Source organism: Castanea sativa, chromosome 9 (genome assembly GCF_040712315.1).
Source record: "Castanea sativa cultivar Marrone di Chiusa Pesio chromosome 9, ASM4071231v1".
NCBI classification, from domain to species: domain Eukaryota; kingdom Viridiplantae; phylum Streptophyta; class Magnoliopsida; order Fagales; family Fagaceae; genus Castanea; species Castanea sativa.
This window is the reverse complement of record NC_134021.1, coordinates 21919838-21946008: the sequence shown is the minus strand read 5'-3', so window position 1 is coordinate 21946008 and position 26171 is coordinate 21919838.

The following is a 26171-nucleotide window of genomic DNA, read 5'->3' as shown; positions in this document are numbered from 1 at the left end:
GAAAAATGCAAAATTTATTATCTGTACCATTTCTTTTGGATCTAGATGTGTAATTTGGTACTCTTGCTCACTTTGCACACTTTTATGGTTTGTTCGAGATCTAATTATTTTGCTGAAATTGAAAAATTTTTGCTGAAAATACTGTTAATAAAGGTAAAAGTTAGATGAAATAATACAATGAGACTCATGAATAGTTAAAAGTGCAGCTGGGCCCATGGATAGTAGCAAAAATAAGTTGAATAGTAAAATAACTTGACTTTTTAATTTGGAATCAAACGCACACTTAATCTACCAATCTATATTCTCTCTTAGATTGGAAGATTATACTTAAAAATATATTTATGTGTGATAGCCACATACACCTTTTTCTTTTAGATAGTTACAATTTGCTATTAATCCCACAACTCAAACCATTTCCCCCTTAAACTCCCTAGTACTTTATACATAAGGAAATATCAATTAAGTTACAAAACTCTTAACAAATACACCTTAATAATTACATTTCTAATAGGATAGAATTTACTTCCAAATTGGTTTGAAAAAAGATTCCTTAAAACGAGTTCATGGCGATTGAAATGACCATTCACAAGTGATTTTTAGTAATGTGACATTTTTAATGAGTAGTGTGACTTATTTAGATAATACACATAAATGAACAGAGTTTATTTACAAACTTGGTTGGAGTTAATGACTACAACTACACTCAATATCTTTTTATTGGATGTAAATTTTGACAAAGCCATTGGTTGGATTACATTTTCTTCTTGTATCTTTCATACCGGAAAAATTTCCAAAAGACCAAAGATCAACAATTATGTTATCAATCAAATGTTTAAATTTCAATTTTTTGTAGTCTAAAATTATGCATAAAATAAGTTTATGAATCGAATAGTAAATAACATCCGATTAGCACAAAATTTGACATGTTTATTATTAACATAATAAATAACATAAGGAACATACAATTTAATCATTAGATTTTTTAATTATGTAGCCATGTTAATTTTTTTTAGTGGGAGTTGTAGCCTTAGGCTATAAACTCGGTTGTAACCAAACTGTTTGTTTGTTTAGACCCCTTTATACTCAGATTGTTTAACTTAATTAATTAACCAAGTTGGTACTTAGGTTTATTATTTAGATCTAGGTAAAATACATACGATCATATTACTTAGTGTGGAAAAGTAAAGAAGAAAAGTAAAATGATGACTCAAGAAAACCAATGAAACCAACAATTTCAAGGTAAAAAACTTGGGGAGGATTTAACCTAATTATCCTCAAGGTAAACAAATTCACTATGATATAATGAAAGTTTATAATAGATTTTCTCCCTAAACTCTAAAGCTACCTCTTGTAAAACTTACTCACAGGACCACATGCAGCTCTAACTCCACAGACTCTTCTATCTGAATTTGCTGAACACAAACACTCACATTTATGACTTTGAGATTCCACTCAAAAGTTTTAGATCACCATCAGTAGTAGATCTTTATGCAACAACTTGTTTCCACCAATTCTTAATTGTAAATCTCGTTCTAGTAAATGCTTGTTGAGTTAGAAGGCTACAAGAACCTCACAAATCTTACAAGAGTAATTCACAAGACTTCCAAGAGCTTCTGAAATGTAGTTAAGGAATACCTAGTAGTGTTGAACTGAAACCCTAGACGTTTTTGTGGGCTCTGGGTTGATTTAAAATCTGCAAAATACGACTTTCGATCAATCGAACCTTTCTTTCGAACGATCGAACTTCACAGAATCTAAACTCTTCTTGCTGTAGCTAGACCGTTCTTGAATCTTAACTTAAACAATCTTAAGCAATGTCTAACACCTTATCTAGACATATTTTTGTTCTCAATTTGCCAACATACATAAATTTAGAATCTAAACATTTATCCTAAATATTTAGAACCTAACACAAACTTTATCCCACATAAATGATTATATGAATGGACTAGCAATGGGTTGGAGGAGATTCTACTAAACCAGCATGGAGGAAAAATCTATCCTTTATAATACCACCAATAATAACAGACAACAATAATGTAATATGGGTTGTGTCTTTGCAGTTCTCTATAGGTCAGTATTATTATACCAATAGGTCTAGACACATAACTTTTAATTTTTTCACAACTATTAAGGTGGTAAGTTATTAGTGATAGATAATATAGTGGTATCAATGCTAAATACATATAAAAATCAATAATCACTTGACACTTCAATAAACTATAAAAATATTGCGGAAAAAGTTGTTTGTAGCATTAATCTTTGTTGAACCCCACTTAAACATTAGCTTGGCAAAGGCAATTTCAGGGTAAATGTTAGGACATATGTGATTTGATGTTAGGGACATATGTCAACATTTTATGTATTGGCTAATCCTTTGACAAAACACACTTTACTTATAATTGGGTAGATCTAGAATGTGTTTAATGCTTCAAAAAACAAGGTTTCATGTTCAAGTGTTAAAACCATGCAAATTTGTCCAAGAATCAAGTGAAGAAATATTTTTCATTAAATCTCAACAGCTAGCTCGATAGCCAGTATCTATCGAGGTTTAAAAGAGCTATTTCAGCCCGAGGCTCGACAGCTACTCGACAGCTAGGGTATTTGTCGAGATTTATGAAGTTCAGTTTTTCAAAACTGATTTTCATCCAATCCGTGAATGTATGTTTGGGCTTTCTATTCTCACAACCCTAAACATATATAAGGATAATTTTAAGGGCCGTCTAGAGTTGCATGAGTATTGAACAAAGTTTTGTTCATGCAAATTGTGACTGGAGACAATATTTGCCCTAATTCTTCTTTCTCTTGAAGAAGCTACTATGTTTGTACACCGTAGGGTTTTGTGACCAAGCAACTTCATGATCTTCATCATGTGATGAACATGAGAACTTTGCAACCAACATTCTTCTCAAGTTGGTGATCAAGTTGCATACTGGGATCCGCGCATCTATTAGTTAGTTACGTACTAGGAGCCATACAATACAAGGAGAGATTTTCACTACAGAACAAGTCCAATTGAGTATTGAGGTAAGGGTTCAACTGTAGGTTGGTATAAGGTACTGTGATTCCTTTACTTGTAATAACTTGTTTTGATAATAGTGAATTCTCAGAGTGGTGACCTTAAAATCACCCGGTGGGGTTTTTGCCATGTAGGTTTTTTTCATTCGTAAACAAATCACTGTGTCATTTAATTTCCGCTGTATATTTAGTTGTTTGGTGATTTGTTTGTACTGCCACGTACATTGCATGTTAATTTGATTAATTAATAAACTTGGCTAATTAATCAATTCATCACAAGGGGTCAATACAATTCTTGATCTATCAGTAAAAAATAAATAGTAATAATAGTAATAATGTTTAGATGGTCATGGAGTGATATTAGGGATAATATCGATTTTATTATATAAGCCTTTCAACACGAAGGTTCTCTCTCTCTCCATCATTGACTGTCATTCTGTAAGCTTATCTTGATTTGTTCCCTACCGCGGACAAGATCCTCACAAACTCATAATTGTCAACTTCTTATGGTAGGAAGGTTTTGGTGATTTTAACTAAATTCAATAGGTACATGAATCTTTCTTGTACATTAAGTTTTCAGTTTTCCTTTTTAATTAATCATTCATAACCATCTTGGTCGAGTATCAGTGTATCACAGACCATGTATATTAGTAGCATCGTCTATTAGCTTTATTTTTTGTCATGTTTCTTTACCATCTTTAGTCTTTATTACTTAGATCAGGCCTCTAATCAGTATCTTGCTGGCTTTCTTTTCATAACAAGCATCTATATCATCTTCATGTAAAGTTTCTCAAACCACACCTCTAATTAGTAGCCTCCGCGAATTGATTTACGATGTGCTCTACATATTCAAGCCTCAATAATTGTGCACATAGATTGTCATCTTTAATTCATTTAATTTTGTCTAGAGTAGTCTACTTCATATTCAATCTGGTTTCACTTTCCTTCAAGTTCTTAACTTCTTTTAAAACTCAAGTTGTCTTCGAGTTTTTACCTTAAGTTCAAGGTGGGATGTTTAAAATATCATGTTCCTAGCCCTAGTAAAGGGCCAAGCCTTTTATATAACTTTAGTCTAAATTCATTGTATCTAATCTTACTTGGAGTGCAAACAAAGTAATTTTAATATTACTTAGAATGCAAGTAAATTAATCATAATCCTACTTGTAGTTCAAATATGATAACCCTAGTTTATTTATTATTAGTGTAGGATTATTCTTCTATAAAATCCTTCAATGGGTTTATTTTAACAAATATAGATTATAGCAATCAAAAGCTTTCCCTTGTGAATGTATAGTTTAGGGGGTAAGGTTAAAAGGAAGTATAGTTTAGGGGGTAAGTGTGCATTCTTATAGTTTAGTGAGGTAAGTGTAAAAATGGTATAGTTTACGGGAGTAAAGTGTAATTTCTCCAAAACTTAAATTATACAAAATCTAATAAGAAAAAAACTTGAATATATAGACATTAAAAAAAACTCGCAGATACATAAAGTTTTACAATTTTCTTCTACTAAAAAAATAAAAAGGCAAAAATGGACTAAGAGCACTAGCATTGGTTGTAAAAACCCCCCAATTGCTATTTTGGCCACCAAACCCATAAAAAGATGCTACAACCGAGTTGCCATATGTAAAAAAATTTGCAATCCAGCTATATGGGGTCAGTACATTCCCTACATTCCCAACCTCACTGTAGTTGGTTGCAAAATCATTTTATTATATTTTATTCCTTTCTGGGCCCACTCTCTCTTTCCCATATTCTTTTCTCTATCTCAGCCTTCCTTTCTCTCTCTTCTCTCATCTCATTCTCTCTCTCCACTCTGTTTTGTTCTCTCCTTTCTATGTCTCAGCTCGGTGGTGGAGGGATCAGTGTGGAGCAGTGGACATCGGCATCTGTGGTGGTGCCGTGGAGGTAGTGGGTCATGGTGGTTGCTGGATTTGTGACTGGTTTTGCTGGATAGGATTGTGATGGTGGTGGTGCTGCTGATTGTGGTGTTGCTGTGATGGGTGGGTCTATTGTGAAGTAGTGTTTCGATGATGGTGGTGATGGGTTTGATGGATGTGAGTTGTAGGATGTGTGGGTTTGATGGGTTTTGCTTTGATTTTTTGTTGTGGGTATTGTGGCGGATGGTGGTGTTGATGGTGGTGGCGGGGATGGGTTCGCTGTGGGGGTGGCGGCTATGGTTTAGGTTAGATTTGGGGTTTGTGGGCATTTGGGTGGTTTGGATCAAATTTGGTGGCTAAGTTTTGGTGGAAGGTGCTCTATGGGTTTGCTGGAGAGAGACAAAAAGATAGAGAGGAATGAGAGATGGAAGAGTAGAGAGAGAAACTAAAAGTTTTTATATTATTTGTTGCTATAATATATATTATTTTAATGAGTTGTATGTAAAATTAGAAAATGGACTGTGAGCTGAGTTGTAAAATGAAATAGTAAAACAGATAAAGTAAGTTTTAAGGATGTAAAATAGACATTATTTTACATTCTCGGATGCTAATGCTCTCATGTGAGATAAAGTAAAAGTTGAAATGCTAATTTGCATGAATAAAAATATGAGGGTATGTCAAAAAACAAGGGTCTGATATGTCTAAGTTACGAGAGAGAGAGAGAGAGATTTGAAAGGTATATTTTAAATATCTTTGGCCATAATTTATGTTTATTTTACATTTTAAAATTAAGTAACAACAATAAAATGGTTGAAAATATATTTAAAACTATGATTTTATTTATTTCCATTTAATAAATAAATAAATTACCGGATAATAATATCATTCCTCAAAAACAAAAGCATTGAAGAGTATAAGGGTAACCAAGTAAATTACCAAATGCTATAGAAGAAAATATATTTTTAGAAAAATGATATAGATTTTTTTTTTTTTGGAGAAGAAATTTTTTTTTTTTTTTAAATGATATAGATTAAATGCATTCTTTCTAGGAATAATTACATTATACCCCTTAAGCTATACCCCATTTTACACTTAACCTCCCCTAAACTATTACTTGTATAACACTTCTCCCCTAAACTATAAAAATGCATACTTACCCCCCTAAAACTATTACCCTTACAACCTTTTGCATCCCATTCCATGAATAATTATCTAGGAAAGTAAGTGTGTATTCTCGTTGTTAAGGGGAATAAGTGTAAATAAGGTATAGTTTAGGGGAGTAAAATGTGAATTCTTATAATTTAGGGAGGTAAGTGTAAAAGAAGTATAGTTTAAGAGGGTAAAATGCAATGGTCCCTTGTTTTCATTATTTAATAATAAATAATAAAGATAGTTAAGACTTGGTCAAATGGCCTGATGGATAGATGGGGATAAGACAAAGGTTTGAAAGCTAATTTAAGCTCATAACTTATCAAAATCATCCTACTCAAAAAAAAAAAAAAAAAAAAAATCAAAATCAAAATCATGTGGGGGAGGCGGACAAAACAAAAAGGGTGAAACCTAAGGTGGTACGCATTAGGTTCTTTTGTAAACTTATTGTTGTAAAATTATGTGATGAATATAATATTACTCTAATTTTGTTGAACTCAAATTCTTGAGATTTTTAAGTTAGGGTATTCAATAACTTTTTGTGTGATAGACAAAATAGGCTAGTTTAAAAATAATTTTTTTGCAAGTTTAATTTTTCTTTTTCTTTTTTGCAAGTCATAAATACCCAGGTTGCATGTGGCACTGCCACTAGATCCAAATAGAAAAATCAATAATGCTCATTTTTTAAACTACAGGAATCAATAGCATTCATTTAGTAAACTTTAGAGGCCAGTATTTTGGCATTTAGGAAATCAACCACATATTTGCCAAGGAACTTTTGAGCTGATTTCATACCCCTTTTCCCCTGTTTTATGATACTATTTTACTACATTTAAAATTTTCGTATTTGCTCTTCCTTTCGATATACTACCTTAGGAGCCGTGCTTTGTTTACCTTTTCTTCTTGAATATTTTGAGCAAATTATTCCATTATCTATTGTTTTTGTAGGGACAATTTTGTATACTGCCAATAATAGTCTTCGTAAAACTCCCTAGTGTGATTTTAAGTAATAATGTGAAGTTATGAACCATATATCTTTCTCATTTCCGTATTTTCATCCATCATTTTAATATTTCTGGATCCATTTTTACCTATTATATTCATATAACCATCACTTTTTCCAATCCCAAGTGCTGTTGATATCTATATTTAAAAATAATATAAATCAAAGGAAAGCACAATCAGCTTTAGAATCCTACTTGATTAAACAAAGAGTATACTAATTCAAATCTCCAAGTCTTCCATTCTTTGGGAACCAAAACTTATTTATCAAATATATATATATATATATATATATATATATATATATATATATATATATATATATATATTTAAATAATAGTATCTCATTGTTTTAAAAAAGTATCATATTCAATTCGCGCATGTACAATTACACCAGCATATAAAAGAAGGTTCAAGCCCACTTAACCCACTGATGGTGTATACAATCCTACCTTTTTTTGAAGGCACGTCTCTCTCTCTCTCTCTCTCTCTCTCGCAAATAATAAGCATTCCAACTTATCCAAATAATAAGCCTAATATTGGTGGTGTTTGCTAGCGCCAAATAAGAAATGCAAAAGTTGGCTCCATCTGATGTGGATTGCAAATCTAACGGCAACATAAAAACACACTACTTTTTTCTTTCTACGTGCCCTTACAGAGAGATATCCACTTGGATACTTCTGTGCGTGCCAACAGGAACAACTCTTTTGGGTCCCACGAACCCAACACGTGTCATAGGTCACACACTATGGAAGTGGAGGAAAACAGTTATCTATTCAACGTGACCAGTTACTATGAAAAGAGAGCAAACATGGAGATCAGAAATTGGAGAAAGAAGCAATTAGCCTCAAAGAGTGGCCTATAGCTTTTAAGAAAGAGCACCTGAGTCCACATACCTCATGCACGAGGCAAGGTTTTTTATAGTATCCACTAATTAACTGTTACCCTTTTTTTCTTTTCATGAGCGAGTAACTTTCATTGGGGTAAGTTAGGCCTGTAACATTACAACAACGATTGTTAACATTTGTTTAGTATGAAGGAGAGAGAAGAAACTCAAAGCTCTTCCGGACCTTTTACAGCCTCTTTGGGAAACTTATGGGTGCATGGTCAAAGCAGGAATATTGGAGTAGTCTGTTTGGTTATCAACTGGTCGAATTTCTGGCCCTAGTTCACTCCTTCGAAGGAAGTTGAGGGATTCCCTAATATGCCATTGCATTTTCATATTTGGCCACGCTTTTCTCTTCAGCTTTCTAAGGATTATTTTAAAATGAGTAGTGTTTGCTTTCTGGGGGTGTATCTATACTACTATTTAAGGAGCTTCCCCTGTTTGGATTCTTATTTTTCTAGTTCAAAAATGCCCCTACAGTCTTATGTTTAAATAGAAACAAAACTAAAGGACAATCCAGTAAAAACTCATTTTTTAGTTCAAAGATGCCCCTACAGTCTTATATTTAAGTAGAGACAAAATTAAAGGACAATCCAGTAAAAATGCAACTCCAACTCCCACTAAAATATTGCCTAAAAAATAGGACCACTTTCTTATTAATTTTTAAATTGATTTATTCACTTATAAATTAGATTTTTAAAATAAAAATCATATATATATATATATATATATATATATATATATATATAAAATAATTAAATACAGTTTTTTCCTACAAAATAGGACCACTAAAAAAAAAAGTCTCATCGCACGCGCAAAGCGCGTGTGATGAGACTAGTACTATATAAAATAATTTATGTGCAACAAGCCTAACCCTTTTAAAATTAACAAAGAAAAAGTAAAAAGGCACGCGGTTATTTTACACTCGTTGACATACACTAGTTTACACAATGTCCAAATTTTACAAACTGGATATTCATAGTTTGTTGGAAACTAGGAAGTATAGACACTTTTAAGGGGGATTCTAGCCTTTTACCCCTATTTTTAAAAATATTTGGCAATATGTCCCTGTTTCCAAACTATTTAAGTTCATGCCTCTGTTTTGAAACTCGATTTCCTCAAAATCGAGTTTCAATGAAAAACTCGATTGGTTTAAAATTGAGTTATGCCCGATCAAACTAAAAAAAAAAATTGCATGGAACTTGAGTTCCATTGAAAACGCCACTATAGGTGTTACCGAACGCCGCTATAAGTTTTGGGCTAATCAAACTTTAAAATAAAATATATAAAAAATAAAAAAATTTGCATGGCGAGTTCCATTGAAAATGCCGCTATAGGTGTTACCGAACGCCGCTATAAGTTTTGGGCTAATCAAACTTTTTAAAAAAAAATTGCATGAAACTCGAGTTCCATTGAAAACGCCGCTATAGGTGTTACCGAACGCTGCTATAGGTGTTACCGAACGCCTCTATAGATTTTGAGCTGATCAAGCTTTTAAAAAACATTTGCATGGAACTCAAGTTCCATGAACTCAAGTTCTATTGAAAACGTCATTATAGGTGTTACTGAACGCCGCTATAGGTATGGAACTTAAGCTCCATGAACTCGAGTTCCATGCAATTTTTTTTTTTAAAGTTTTATTGCCCCATACTCGATTTTCTACCAATCGAGTTTTTTTTATTGAAACTCGATTTTAATAAAATCGATTTTCGAAACAGTGGTATAAGCCTATATAATTTGGAAATAAGGGCCTATTACCAAATATTTTTAAAAATATGGATAAAATGCCAGAATCCCCCACTTTTAAGTGTCATACCCGTATTCATGTCTGTGCTTCTTAGGTTGGAAAAGTCCATACTTTACGCTGACTATATATGATAATAATTAGTGATGAGGGTGATTTTACAAGTTACTAATACCTTAAGAAGGCTGACGGGAGTAGCAAGCCTGTCAACTTTGATCACTAAACCATCTCCTTTCGACATCTACGGCTCCGCCTCATGTCTGACGGCGTTGGGCTGAAGGGAGAAAACTAATGAGATCAAGGCTGAAGGAAGAAAGCTGACGGAGTCAAACCTAAAGGTCCTAAGCTGACGACCTTTCCGAAGACATACGTAGGCTGACGACCTTAGGAAGTAAAAGCTGAAGGGGATAAGCCAACCTTCATCCATAACCTATCTTGCCCTCCACATACGCACATATAAGGAAAGTTCTTGCGCTACACGTTTAGCCTTAGTCGAGAAGATTCCTATAAGGAAAAGGGCTCTAGGTGATACATAAAATCCACAAATTACTCTCCTAGAAGGAAAGTACTTCCTCACCAAGGCGCTTATTTCGGATCCACACTACTATATATACCCCAAAACCCTCATAAGCCACGGTACGCATAATTCACTTCAGCTCTAGCACTTTAGGGTTGTGAAGAAAAAAAGATGTTATAACTTAACCTTCGGAGGGTTTTTGGCTGGCACCACACCAGTGCCTTTTATTGGTCTTATTTATTGTTGTGCAGGTGTTGTTTCGAGTAAAGTGAGGACCACATGACAACTGGTGGATTTTTCTTCATCATCAATTAGTATGTATTAAGTAGCGTACAAAAATTTAGTCCTTAAGTATAAATATCAAGCACATCTAAACTCTGACGCAAAGTATATATGTGTGCCAGCCATTCAAAGCAAATCAACATGCTGCTCAAAATTGGCAAATTTTAAACAGATTAACTGCTAATTAACAAGAATACCAGGACTGACTTTTCCCTAGAAATAAATCAAATCAAATTAACAAGTAAGTTTGGATCGTACATGCTACTGCCATGGCAATTATAGACAAATAACGATATATCACTTTGCCAAAAATAGTAACCAAACATCTCCAGACTAATTAGCTTGGTTAAGGTATTAATAATTGTTTCGCCGTTGATGCTTCGGTCATGACAACTGACGACAACGACGGGGAGATTGTTCTTGTCTAACCATCATTTCCTAAGGATTTTGGCAAAGTTGCTAATCCATTGTCTCATGGAACTAAAATAGTAATATACGGAATATACCACCACTAAATATAACAAAATATTGAACAGACAAGGTAAAAGTTTGGTTGTTTTTGGTTTTCCACATTGGAGGAATCGGTCAATATGGGACAATGATCCTCGTTTACATTGTTGTCACTTGTCACAATCTGAAGTGTACGTACTGCATGTGAATCAATTTTTTAGTTTATTGAAGTGTGTGTTGTATCATAAGATACATAAATACTTCATTAAATTTATAAAAATAGAATAGATATACATAAATAAAAAGAATATTTATTACAAATTTAGAACATATTCGATCAACTAATCATTTGTACAATAAAATTTAACAAAGTGAACTAAATAAACCAAATTAAAACATATTAATTGTCGGGAATGACAAGACCTCTTCCCTTAGACGACTTCATAAAATACCTTCGTCCACCTCGACGCGGCATGGACGAGGGCAGACAAGTCATTAATAAGAGGATTCAATACCTCAGACAGTTACTAGCTAGCTGTCAGACCGTTGGAGCCTCATCAAGATCCGCACTAATAAGCCCTAAGGCGTTACAGGAAGAGCTTTAAAATCACAATCAAGGCCCCAACAGCTTTCTAACTACAAAGCTATATATACACATTCATCAAAATCAAAGGTACAAAAATCTCTGATATTTAGAACTTTCTTATTTCTCTCAAAAGGTTTTTTATATACTGACTTTGGCATCGGAGACGTTGTGGCAGGCACCACACCAGTGACCACCTGAGGAGAGCCTTTGTTCCACATTAGCAAGAATAGTGACGAGGATTCAGCGTCATCTGGATGAACAAACTTGACTGACGAACATCATCAGTTTAGCACCGTCTGTGAGAACGACATTTTCGCACTAAGGTTCGAAAGAGTAGTTCCAATCATTTTCTAAATTCAGATGGAGTCCAACCAAGATCCTGCAGCACTGGCTCTATAGATCCAAGCACTTACAGCTAGCATGGAAGAACTCACTAGACAAAATCAGGAGATGAGGCAGCGACTCCAGCAGGAAGCCAACCGGTCTAGAGACAATCAAGAAGACGAGGGGGATAGCTAGAGATGAAGCAATCGTTGAAGGCCAGCCACACTAGATGAACTGAGCTCAAAGCTTCTTCGGGAAATGAAGAAGGAGATGGACGAACTGAGGAACACCATTAAAGGAAAAGCGGATCGAAGCTTGGATAGGATGGCCAGGACGGCAGCAGTTCTTGAGTGCCCAGTACCATCAAAGTTTCCTGCCTCAACTTGAACAATTTAACGGGCTTAAGGATCCCTTGGACCATCTCAATACTTTCAAGACGATGCTAGGTCTCCAACAACCCCCCCGACGAAATATTGTGCCGCTCTTTCCTTACCACTCTCAAAGGGGCTGCAAGGGAATGGTTCGCGAAGCTACCCACCTCGTCCATTGACAGCTTCGAACAGTTGAGCAGTTCCTTCCTACGTCACTTCGTTGGGGGACAGCGCCCGAGAAGGCCAGCAGACCACTTACTCACCATCAAACAGGGAAAGAATGAGATCCTGAGGTCGTACGTAAAGCGCTTCACTCACGAAACTTTGGAGGTAGACGACGCTGATAACAAGGTGCAGCTAACAACCTTTAAAGCTAGATTGAAATCTAGGGAGTTCGTGGTCTCACTCACAAAGAATCCTTCAAAAACGATGGTCGAGATGCTCTTAAAGGCACAGAAGTACATGAATGTTGAAGATGTTTTAGCCATGATAAAAGATGAAAGGAGAACCAGTGAAAAGGAAAGGAAAGAGGACGACCGAAAAGGACGGAAAATGGAACGCTCATATCGTCAGACTAACAATGGGGTTAAAAAGAAAGATGAGAAAGCTCCTCGGACTGTAAAATTCACTCCTTTGGTTATGCCTGTTGACAAAATTCTAGCGCAGATTAAAGATGATCACTACCTCAAATGGCCTAGGCCATTACATTTGTCACCTAACGTACGTGATAGGAAGAAGTACTGCTATTTCCACAAGGATCATGGCCATTACACAGAGGATTGCAAAGACCTGAAGGAGCAAATAGAGGAGCTCATACGAAAAGGGAAATTGCAAAGGTTTGTAAAGAAGGGAGAGCCCAATAGGACCAGGGACGATGACAAGGACAATCGCGAAACCTCACCAAAGGACGAGGATCGCGCATCCTAGCGTCCACCAAGTGTGATCAGGGAGATAAAGAAAATCACAAGCGGGCCATCCACAAGAGGGTCGTTCAAATCCCTCAAGAAGTTATATCAAAGACAGGTGAACAGCGTCCACAGGATACCCCCCTTGAAAAAAAGATGAACGGACAAGGATATGTTCTTCTCTAAAGAAGACGTCAGAGGAGTAAAGCAACCTCATGACGACCCCTTGGTCATAATGCTCAGATAGAAGGGTTCAACACCAGGAGAATCCTCATGGACAATGGCAGTTTCGCGGACATCATCTACCTCTCCACTTTTCAACAGTTGAGGCTAGATCCAAAAATATTGTGCCCTTTTGAGTCTCCCCTCGTCAGCTTTAGTGGAGATAGAGTGTATCCCAAAGGCATAATGACGCTAACAGTCACAGTAGGGTCTTATCCACGACAGCTAACCCGTCAGTTGGATTTCCTGGTGGTAAACTGCCCCTCTTCATACAATGTGATCATTGGGAGGCCCACACTCAACCGCTGGAAGGCAACCACTTCCATATATTCCCTGAAGGTGAAATTCCCGACGAAAAATGGTGTAGGCGAAGTAAAGGGAGATCAAGTATTGGCTAGGGAATGCTACCAGGCCATGTTAGCTGCAAAAGAAAACCATACATGGATGATCGAGGAGAGGGAAGAAGATAAAGTGGAAGCCCTAGAGACAGTGGAGTTGGTCAAAGGAGAAACAGTAAAGACGACCAGAATAGGGACAACTTTAAGTCCTGAGATAAGGACGAGACTCGTCTGGTTGCTTAAAGAAAACATGGACGTCTTCGCATGGAGTCACGAGGACATGCCAGGCATATCCCCAAAGGTCATCCAGCATAGGCTAAATGTGGACCCCGAGAAGAAACCCGTCCAACAAAGACGACGGGTCTTTGCTCCAGAATGGAACCAAGAAATTACAGACGAAGTCAACAAGTTGTTGTCAACAAACTTTATTCGAGAGGTCTACTACCCAGATTGGCTCGCCAACGTCGTCTTAGTGAAGAAAGCGAATGAAAAATGGAAAATGTACGTAGACTTCATGGACCTAAACAAAGCCTGCCCAAAAGACAGTTTTCCTCTGCCCAAGATAGACCAACTAGTGGATTCTACAGCAGAGCATAAATTACTGACATTCATGGATGCATTCTTGGGATACAATCAAATAAAGATGGTTGAAGAAGACCAGGAGAAAACTGCTTTCATCACGAGCCAAGGGCTCTATTGCTATAAGGTAATGCCCTTTGGACTGAAAAATGTTCAGTAAGCAGATAGGGAGAAACATGGAAGTATACGTGGATGACATGCTCATCAAGAGTAAAGAGGAACTTGCTCATCTGGATGATCTCAGAGAAACTTTTGACACACGCAGGCAGTACCAGATGAAGTTGAACCCCAATAAGTTTTCCTTTGGAGTAGCCTCGAGGAAGTTCTTGGGATTCATGGTGTCCCAAAGGGGGATAGAAGTAAACCTAGAAAAGGTACGAGCCATACTTGACATGACGTCGCCAAAGACCGTCAAAGAAGTTCAGAAGCTTACAGGGAGGATAGCAGCACTCAACAGGTTCGTCTCTAAAGCAACGGACATATGCTTACCCTTCTTCAAGACATTGAAGCAAGCTTTTGCTTGGACTGACGAATGTGAGGTAGCTTTCCAAGAACTCAAGCACTACCTAAGCAACGCACCTCTCTTGAGTCCGCCCAAGGAGGGGGAAGACTTGTATTTGTACCTGGCAGTATTAGCCACAGCCGTCAACGCAGCCTTGATTCAAGAAGAGGATAGAAAACAACTCCCAGTTTACTACGTCAGCCAAGCTTTCCAAGGGGCAGAATCCAAGTATCCAAGGATTGAGAAGATTGTGTTCGCGTTAATAGTAGCTTCGCGAAAATCGCAACCTTATTTTCAGGCGAACCCCATCTTAGTAATGACGGACCAACCCATTAAGAAATCCATGAACAAGCCTGAGGCAACAGGTAGAATGGTCCAGTGAGCAATCTGTTGGAAAATTTGGTTTTGTATCTCATACAAAACACATAGCGGAAGCAACAAACAAGGATCTATTTCATTCATGATTGATAACGTGCATTATGTAAATTTCAGAATTTAAGAACAAAATAACGTACCTCAATGTGGTGAAATTCAAAACCAAAGATTGAAATACTCGGGAATACTTTTAATCTTCATTCCAATTCCACTTTACGCCTAAGATGTATGGTCTCTCAATCAGTTTTCAAATGGAGAATGAAAGTGTGTGTCTCTCTCTCACATACACACCATTTCGTATATAAATAAAAATTCTGTATGTTTCTCCCTTTATAACTAACTGATTATCTTATTAGGCTGGCCTATTGGGCATTTCCAATTGGACTTTAGTGTGTGGCTTGGAGTGGGACCAAAAAGGACCAATAAGACACTAGCTCCAATGGGCCTTGGGCTTTTCCGTCAACTCTTGACAAGTCCAAAGTTATCATTAATTATATTTAATACCACTATATAAATATAATTGCACTTTAGGCCTTATTAATAAATTATATCCCAAGACTTTATTATACACGCAACCCTTCATAAAATATTCGTAATAATACAAAATCATGAATGTAGACTGTCACATTGAAAATTACTACATCTTAATCCTTGAGTACCCGGTTTAATCCTTTAAAATTGTTCATCATATATTTATGAAATCAAATTTCATATATATATATATATATATATATATATATATATATATATATATATATATATATATATATATATATATATATATACACTTTAGTAATTTCCTACCAAAGTGGTTAGGCCTAACTCTCTGAATAACTGATCTCATTAAACTTATCTCAAGAGAATATTTTATATCTCCGTTAAGAGACTATGAATTTCATCTTGAGAATATATGTTCCATCAACACTAAATGTGGCTGCCCAACATACTGAGGTTTTGACCGTTACTTTAGATCTCACTCCTAATAGATCAAAGAAACTTACACTTCATAATCAGGTCCATTATCCTCTCAGGATTAAAAGTTCATGTAAATAGAAGTCGTGAGATTTATTATTCATTTGACAGTCGTTAGGAGAATAATAAATCTCACAGCGGTCCAGTTCAATATATCTTAACTCTTAAAACATATCAACATATCAACTAGAAGTCTCCACTTCCATGATCAAGACAAATCATCTTAGTTGATATGTTATAGTCTTCGCAGATGAAATGCCCAATTTCATCACCGACTACGAATTAAAATTCTGAGTTTACAAAGAACTTGTGATTTATATCTTCTATGACTTTTCACATAAATCACATACTATGCATCTCATGGACTATATGATAATGTCCAAATATTCATATTACCATTATTTTAGATAATAATAAAACAACTTTATTAATCACAATATTAAGTCATACACAATGTCATACATAATGTCATACATAATATCATACATAGCATCATACAATAGGATTTAAGGGCACTAATCCTAACACAATCGAGCTTAGCTAGTTTGACATTAAGTACCACCCCAAGACAGCTATTAAGGCACAAGCACTGGCAGATTTTATCGCTGAATTTACAGTCCCCGATGAGAAGGAGAGTATGGAGGAGGTGGAAAGATGGACAATTCAGACTGATGGTTCGTCAATCCAAAAAAGAGGTGGAGTAGGGGTCATCATCATTACCCCCGAAAGAGAGACGCTCAAGTACGGAGTTCAGTTAGTGTTCCCAACCACCAATAATGAAGCAGAATACACGGAAGTACTGACGGATTTAAGGGTCGCGAAGGCTCTTGGAATCAAAAATATATTCCTCTAGAGTGATTCCAAGCTCGTCGTGGGTCAGATAAAGGGGGAGTTCGAAGCGAAAGAGGAGAGGATGCAAAAGTATCTAAAGTTGACGAAGCTTCTGGCATAGGAGTTCGACCAAGTGGAGTTCACACAAATCCCCAGAAGCCAAAATATGAGGGTAGATGAGCTGGCGAAGCAATCATCGTCAGAACCAAGGCCAACAGGTACAAATTTGAAGATTGAAGTCCGGAAGCACCCCAGCATTGAAGAAGTTTCTGTTATAAAATATGTGATTGGATGTTAGGAACATATGTCAACATTTTATGTATTGGCTAATCCTTTGACAAAACGCACTTTACTTGTAACTGGGTAGATCTAGGATGTGTTTAATGCTTCAAGAAACAACGTTTCAAGTTCAAATGTTAAAGCCATGCAAGTCTGTCCAAGAAACAAGTGAAGAAGTGTTGTTCATTAAATTTCGACAGCTAGCTCAATAGCTAGCATCTATCGAGGTTTAAAAGAGTTATTTAAGCCCAATGCTCGACAGCTAAGGTATCTGTCGAGGTTTATGAAAAACAGATTTTCAATTCTGATTTTCATCCAATCCGTGAATATATGTTTGAGCTTTCTTTTCTCACAACCCTAAACATATATAAGGATTATTTTAAGGGTCGTATCAGGTTGCACAACCAAGAGCACAATTGCACAAGAGCATAATTCCTCAAGTGTGACCGGAAACCTACTTGGCCCTAGTTCTTGAAGAAGCTGTTGTGTTTGTACACTGTAGGGTTTTGTGACCAATCAACATCGTTGGTGAAGAACAAAAGAACAAAAGAACTTTGAAGAACAAAAGAACTTTGTAGCCAATATCCTTCTCAAGTTGGTGATAAAGTTGCGTACTAGGATCCGTGCATTGGTTAATCACGTCTAGGAGCCGTGCAATACAAGGAGAGATTGTCACTACAAAACAAGTCCAACTGGATATTGGGGTAAAGGTTCAACTGTAGGTTGGTATAGGTACTGGGATTACTTTACTTGTAACCACTTGTTTTGATAATAGTGGATTCTCAGGAATGGTGACCTTAAAATCACTCGGTAGGGTTTTTCCGTGTTGGTTTTCCCCATTCGTAAACAAATCACCATGTCATTTAATTTTTGCTACATATTTAGTTATTTGGTAATTTTTTTGTGCTACCACGCTCATTGCATATAATTGAACCTAATTAATTCACTTGGCTAATTAATTGGTTAATTTATCACAAGGGGTCAATACATTTTTGGCCTATCAAGTGGTATCAGAGCAGACACACTCTGATTAGGGTTTAATCTTTGCTGTGAAATCCATTGACCCCTGTTTGTCATGGATAGAGGACAGTCACTTATTGTGCCTCTTTTATTTAATGGAACTAACTATGCATACTGGAAAGTACGCATGAGAGCTTTCTTGCAGTCCTTAAATGAGAAGGTGTGGAAGCTGTAGAGATAGGCTGGACCAAGCCGAAGGAAGCGCCGACCAACTGGGATGATGCAAAAATCAAGGCAGCAAACTTCAACAGCATGGCATTGAATGCTTTATTCAGTACAATCACAAATGAGGAGTTTAAGAAGATCTCCTCCACTGAAACTGCAAAGGAGGCGTGGACCATTCTCCAGACAACCTATGAAGGAACCAAGGCTGTCAAGGATTCGAAACTTCAAAGGCTCACTACTAGCTTCGAAGAAATCAAGATGGAGGAGGATAAGTCATTTGATGAGTTCTATGCCAGGCTCAAGTATATAGTGAACTCAGCATTTAATCTTGGGGAAACCATCCTTAAACCTAAGATTGTGAGAAAAGTGCTCAGATCTCTGCTCGAGAGATTCCATGCTAAGATCACTACGATTGAGGAGTCAAAGTATATTGATAAAATTCCTTTAACAAAGCTTGTTGGAAATTTGTAGACCTATGAGTTGGGTTTGTCTAGGCTCGAGAAGTCAAGCAAGAGCAAGAGCATGGCACTGAAGGCCAAGAACAGTGACACTGATAAGTCTTCCGATGATGAAGATTCTAAAATGAAGTCCTACATCACCCGGCAATTCAAAAAGTTCATGAAGAATGCCAATGCAAAGGGCTTCGATAAGGACCATAGGCAATCAAGTTCTTCACAGTCTAAAAGCCAAGACAAAGGGAAGAATGATGCTAGGAATGGTGGTCAGTACACTGTTCCTTTAGGGCCCAAGTGTTTCAGTTGTCAAGGATTCAGTTATATGAAACAAAAGTGCCCCACTTATCTCAAGTCTATTAGGAAAAGTAAGGCACTTGCTGCTACCTTGAGTGACATCGAACCTGAGGATGATTCTGAAAATGAGGATGACGGAATCTTAAATGCCTTCACCACCACTGTCAATCCTACTGAATGGATTGTAGAAGAGTGGATGAAGAAGAAAACTTGGTGGAGTCGAAATTTAAGAAGATGGATGAGCAAGATGACATCCACATAGCCTATGCAAAGTTGTACATGGTCTCGGAGAAACATGAGAAGCTATATAGGTTGGCCACCAAGAAGCTTAGTGATGTGGAGCTTGAACAAGAACAACTCTCCACAAAGTTTGACGAAGCAAATCAGACTATTGGAGCACTGAGGTTTGAGAACAAATTTTTCGCTAAGAAGACCAAGAAGCTTGAGGCAGAACTGTTCCAAGTGAGAGCTCAGTCGGAGAGGACCTCAAGGGAAAAACTTGATGAGATGCTCAGCATGCATAAATCTGCCTTCGATCGAACTAGTTTAGGGTATGATTTTTATTCTTCTAATATTGCTTCTTCTAGTACTACAGTTTTTGTTTCTTCTGCTAAAAATATTGATTATGAGAATAGTGATGCTAAAACTGTGATAGCTAGTGAGAACATAGATAAGGGCAAATCGATCTTAGGACCACTCCATAAGCTTGCTAAGAAAGAAATCAAAAACCCTAGGGCTAAGAAGAGTAATGCTCAAAAGTCCAAAGAGAAGAAGCAACATCTTTGTCATCACTGTGGCGCAACTAGACATACTCGACCCAATTGCTATAAGTGTTTAGTCACACAATAGAGCAACAGCATGATTTCGTCGAGAAGCCAGAATCAGCTTTTGTCCTCTCTTGCACCTCTAGGAAATCTCCTCAAAGCCCTCATGTTCCTTTCAAACTTGAACGGTTTCAATTCTTTCCCCTCATCACCGGTTCAAGGGTTTGCTCAAAAGAAAGGTTTTTCCAAGGTGTGGAAGGAAAAGGGCTCCAAGTGATTTAGTCACTTTTTTTCTCTCCCTCTTTTTGTTATGTTTGCATTACTTATGTGTTTTTTTGAGACAGTCTAGTTTTTATGCATTTCTTTATTTGACATGTTTTTGTTTGGTTGTTTTTCAGTTTTGTTTTTATTTTTTTTCATTCAGAAAAATTTGAAAAATCAAAAAAAATACAAAAACAGTGTGTGTTTATGTACATTGGTACTTGTGTATCTTGAATGGCCAATGAAACAAAGTTTTCTAAACTTTGTATCTTTTGTAGCTTAAATGAGCATCTCTATGCACAACTAAGCAATGAGCTTTGTGGCTCTTTGTTTGTGATGAGTAAGATTAAGTGATCTCTTGTACTTAACACTCGTATCACTCTTTTTGATGGGAAGAACTAGAAAATCCTAAGAGAAAAGCATAGATAATCATTTCACCACTGTTGCCCGCCAATCATGAAATGACATCGGTATGCTTCGGCATAGCAAAAATGCAATGTCAAAAAGCTTAACATAATTGGGTATTTCTTTTCTCTCTCTTATATAATCATGCATGATATGCTTAATAAAAGAAAAATATGTAAAGAAAAATAAAAGTAAAAATATTAAAATGCTTCAAAACATGATTGCAAGGGTGTATTCTAGGAGATGTAGGAGTTATAGGATGTACCTCGAAAGTGATAGTCCCCATCAAACAATTATGATCGTATGTGAGTTAAATTGATTTACTCATATCTCAAATCATCATAACATAGAGACACTTATGGAATCTTATGATGTTTTCATACACAACACGGAATATTCTTTGCTACTTTTGATACATGTGCAAGTACAATGTGATTTGGCCATCACAAGGTTTACATGCGCTAATGTATGCTCACTAAACTATCTTAACTTGTTTTTGAAATATAAAATTGGTTAAACTTGTTTAGTGTATGTGTGTGTTTTTTACCTCAATTAATGACATTTTTCTTGATTGAGAGATGTTTTTTGAGAGTTTTAAATGTTGGTTGGATCTTTGGTTGAGTTGCATATTTGATTGCATTCATGTCTGTGTTTTTCTCTTCTTGAAAAATTGTTTTTAAGCAATCTCGATAGCTCCTCGACACCTCTCGACAACTAGGCTTTCTATCGAGCTCTTTAACTTTTTCTTATCGCAATTTCGATAGCTCTTCGACCCATCGAGAAAATTTCTGTCTCCTCAATAGCTCCTGGATACATCAAGCTTGTTTTGCTATGGACACCTCTGGACAGCTACTCGATAGCTGTATCTCTCCAAGCTTTTAAAGCTCGACACCTCTCGACACCTCTCGATCTGTCGGGATTTAAGAAGGTCTATATATAGGATCCACGTGATCTTTTCTTCATTTCTCCTCGATCTCTCTTGACTGTTTTTAGACTTTTCACCTCCCAAACACTCTCTTCTCACTCCAAACTTCATCCTCAAGGATTTTTCAGCCTAGATCAAGTTGTTCTTCATTGGTAAGGGGCCTTAATCCTTCATTCTTCATGCAATTGACCTAACTCTTTGGGTTTTTGAAAAAATTTTGGGGTTTTTCAAAATTGATGAAGTTTTGTGAAATTTTTGGGATGGGCTTTTGTGAAAATGTCTTTAAATCATCATGCATCGCATCGCATTTGCATTATAACTATGCTTCATGCATTTAGATGTGTGTTTACCTTATTGCAATGATTATGTGCTGATAGGTTTGGATTGGGCTGAGCCCATGATGTATTTACTATTGCATATCACATGCCTATACATTTTCATGCTTAAGTAACTTTAAGTTTCTAGCTTTGATATATTGTATCTTATTGGTGCTTTTCTGATTGTCTCTCTCTCTCTCTCTCTCTCTCTCTCTCTCTCTCTCTCTCTCATTCTTACGTTCATTGAGCCATGGCACCTAAGCATAAATCCACTCCGTTTCAGAATCCTCTTCATTCTGGGGCATCTACCTCTTCTGATCCTACCCCTTCACATATTCGGTTCCGTGATGATAAAGCCCGCAAGGACTTTTCGGAGAACTTTTATAGACAAGGCAATCATTCGAAACACCAAGTCATTTTGTCAGACTTCTTTGACACTGACCTACCCACTATCATTCACAATAGGGGTTGGAAGTCATTGTGTGACGTCCCGGTCACTTGTCCATCTGTGCTTATTCAGGAATTCTACTCAAACATCCATGGATTCAATTATTCAGTACCTCTCTTTGTTACTCGCGTTCGGGTATGCGCATCGTGGTCACTCTAGATATTGTATCCGACGTGCTCTATGTCCCTAGGGTAGCACATCCTGACTACCCTGGTTATGAGCGTCTTAAGATTATGTCTAAAGACGAGCTTATATCCTCTTTTGTGAGCAACCTTCTAATTGGGGTGATCGTCAGTTCACTTCTTGTTCGACCTTTGCTAAAGGTCCTCGGTTCATTAACATGGTTATGACCTTTGTTTTGCATTCTCTCTCTCATTATAACTCTGTTACAGAAACACGTGCTTGCTTTTTGTTATCCCTCATTAAGCATATTACTATAGACTTCCTCTCTCATTTCATTCTTTTCCTCATAGATGTGTATAAGGATACGGCGACCCGTGATAAGCTCATCTTTTCTTCTGCTATCATGAGGATTTTGTGCCATTTTTCTGTTCCCTTTCCCGAATCCGACCACCTCCATGTTATTTGTGCCATAGATGTTGCTACAGTTAAACGGAGCGAGGTGTAGCTACAATCGAGGCGATCTGGATCGACGGTTCCTTCAGCTTCTACAGCTCCATCCACATCCGCTCCCTCTTCTTCCGCGGGCGGTGTGACACTCGAGGACATCATGGCACAACTTGTGTGCATGGATGCTCGCCTCGACACTCCCAATGATGAGTTGTGTCAGGTGAACACTCGTGTTGGTCATATTGCACGACGACAGGTTGTCATGGGGGCTTCGTTGCTTCTCCTCCTCCTACTCCAAAGGCTTCTAAGGATGAGGACAGTGATGTGATGAGGACAGTGATGTGATGCTGAGGATGGTAATGCTAGCTCTTCCGGTGATGACAAGATGTCTACTTGATACTCTTACCATTTGTCACTCGTGACAAAAAGGGGAGTAGTTTTGGGATAAGAGTAGTCATACTCATAGTGAGAGGGTTAGTATAGGAGGTTTTTGTTAGGGGGAGTGTTCATGATTTTGAGGGATGTAGTGAGGATTTTGATGTATCTTTTTCTTTTCTTTTCTTTTTTAGATACATTATTCATGTACCTTAGATCTTGTGATCATATTGTAATAGCAAACCTTGTATTTATTGATATATATACATTTGAGGTTGTTATTACAATTCTTTCACCTATTTTTACATGTGTTGTTTCTTTTCTCTCTTTATACACATGTTTCTTATTAGTTGTATGCAATCTTTTATTTCTGTTTCACACAAAGATGCCTTGATGAGTTTTGTTTAAGTGTTTCAGAAATACAGGTTGCCAAAGTCTTCCTTGCCATAAACTCTTTTTTTGCAAAGTTTTTCAAGAGTTTGTGCTATGATAGATTTTATTGTACTTAATAGGTGAGTATAAGTTGAGTAATTTATGACTCCTCTCATATGTTCATTTGTTTGTTGTGGTTTTGTCACGAATTGCCAAAGGAGGAGATTGTTAGGACTTATGTGATTGGATGTTAGGAACATATTTCAACATTTTATGTATTGGTTAATCCTTTGACAAAACACACTTTACTTGTAATTTGGTAGATCTAAGATGTGTTTAATGCTTTAAGAAACAAGGTTTCAAGTTCAAGTGTTAAAACCATGCAAGTCTGTCCAAGAAACAAGTGAAAAAGTGATGTTCATTAAAGCTCGACAGCTAGCTCAATAGCTAGCATTTATCGAGGTTTAAAAGAGCTGTTTAAACCCGAGGCTCGACAGCTGCTCGACAACTAGGGTATTTGTCGAGGTTTATGAAAAACAAATTTTCAGTTCTGATCTTCATCCAATCCGTGAATATATGTTTGGGTTTTCTTTTCTCACAACCCTAAACATATATAAGGATTATTTTAAGGGCTGTATCAGGTTGCACAGCTAAGAGCATAATTGCACAAGAGCTTAATTCCTCAAGTGTGACCGGAAACCTAGTTTGCCCTAGTTCTTGAAGAAGCTGTTGTGTTTGTACATCGTAGAGTTTTGTGACCAAGCAACTTCGTGATGTTCATGTGTTGAAGAACAAAAGAAATTTGCAACCAACATCCTTCTCAAGTTGGTGATAAAGTCGCGTACTGGGATCCGAGCATCTATTGGTTAGTCACGTACTGGGAGCCGTGCAGTACAAGGAGAGATTGCCACTACTGAACAAGTCCAATTGGGTATTGGGGTAAGGGTTCAACTGTAGGTTGGTATAAGATATTGGGATTCCTTTACTTGTAACCGCTTGTTTTGATAATAGTGGATTCTCGGGAGTGGTGACCTTAAAATCACCCGGTGGGGTTTTTGCCATGTAGGTTTTTCCCATTCATAAACAAATCACTGTGTCATTTAATTTTCGCTGCATATTTAGTTATTTAGTGATTTTTTTGTACTACCACGCTCATTGCGTGTAATTTAAACTAATTAAACCTGAAGCCAAAGAATCCACAGCCGCCCAGTCCAGCCAGACCATGCCACCACTGCACCACCGCACCAGACCCACGCTGCACGACCCAAGCATCAACCCCAGCCACCCGATCCAGCCATCCCAAAGCCACCCAAACCACCTGATTCAACCAGACCACGACACCACCGCGCCAAACCCACGCCGCGTGACCCAAGCATCAACCCACAGCCACCCAAACTCCAAACCACTAATTCGGTCAACCCATAGTCACCCAAACTCCTAACCAATCCTGCCACCCTTTAAAATACCGACTTTTAGGGTCATGGGTTTTTGGATTTTCTTACAGAGAACCCCGATCAACAAGCCAAATGGGTCGTGGGTTTTGGGGTTTTTATTTTTTTTTAATCTGGATTTTAGGTGGTTGTTGGGGGTGGATTTTGTTGGATTTGTTCTGAATTGTTGGATTAATGCTCGGATTTGTGGGTTGATAGTGACTAGTCTGTGCTTGTATTTAGTGGTGGTTTATCTGTGTTTTGTACTCTAGACACTTGAGAATCTTTTCACTGTAAATGTTTTACAGATATAAATCGAGTCTTAGAGACTCGATTTTCAGGTGGACGCCACATGGACAAGCGCCAACTCAGATCTGATCAGAACATGAAAATCAAGTCTTTGAGACTTGATTTATAGGCCTTAAATCAAGTCTTTTAGACTCAAGATGTTAGTATAAAATATACTATCAAAACAGTGTCTACTAATAATATTGTTTGACAAATAGGGTTAATTCCCAATTTTGGCCATAAGGAAGTGGTTAAACTTTAAGTTGGGGAAGTTGTCAAACTTTACATTTCTTTTTTTTTTTTTTATCTTCAGAAAAATAATTCTAATCGCAATATACCTATAAAATTTTTAGAGTTTTTTTTATGATATACAAAAAGCACACTAGTTGTAATATAACATAGGCAAAGATGAATTTAACCAATTGCATTTAATCTTTTTTTTTGTAGCTACAATTATAAGGAAAAAAATGAAAGTAATTAGATTCAATCATGACATACCTAAATTCTAATAATCTAATAGAAATTTAAAAGATTCTTAGTAATTATATAATTAAAAAAATATTGGGGAATTTGATTAATTTTTTAATAGGGGGGGCAAAAAATTACTTAGAGATTGAAAATTATGAAATTTAATCATCTCTTACAAATTCATATTCAATATATTTGATTTAAGCATCTTTTACTATTTGGTTTATGAAATTGTCCCAATAGCAATTTGGAGTTGTTTTGTAGTTGTAGGACTGCACAATTTGTTTATTTCTTTTTAATTTTTTTATTTAAATATAAGTAACATTCAAACTTATATTTTTTTAAAATTTCCAAAATATTAGAGCGAGCTCATTAGAAGCTTGAACCAAAGCTATACTCTAGGCC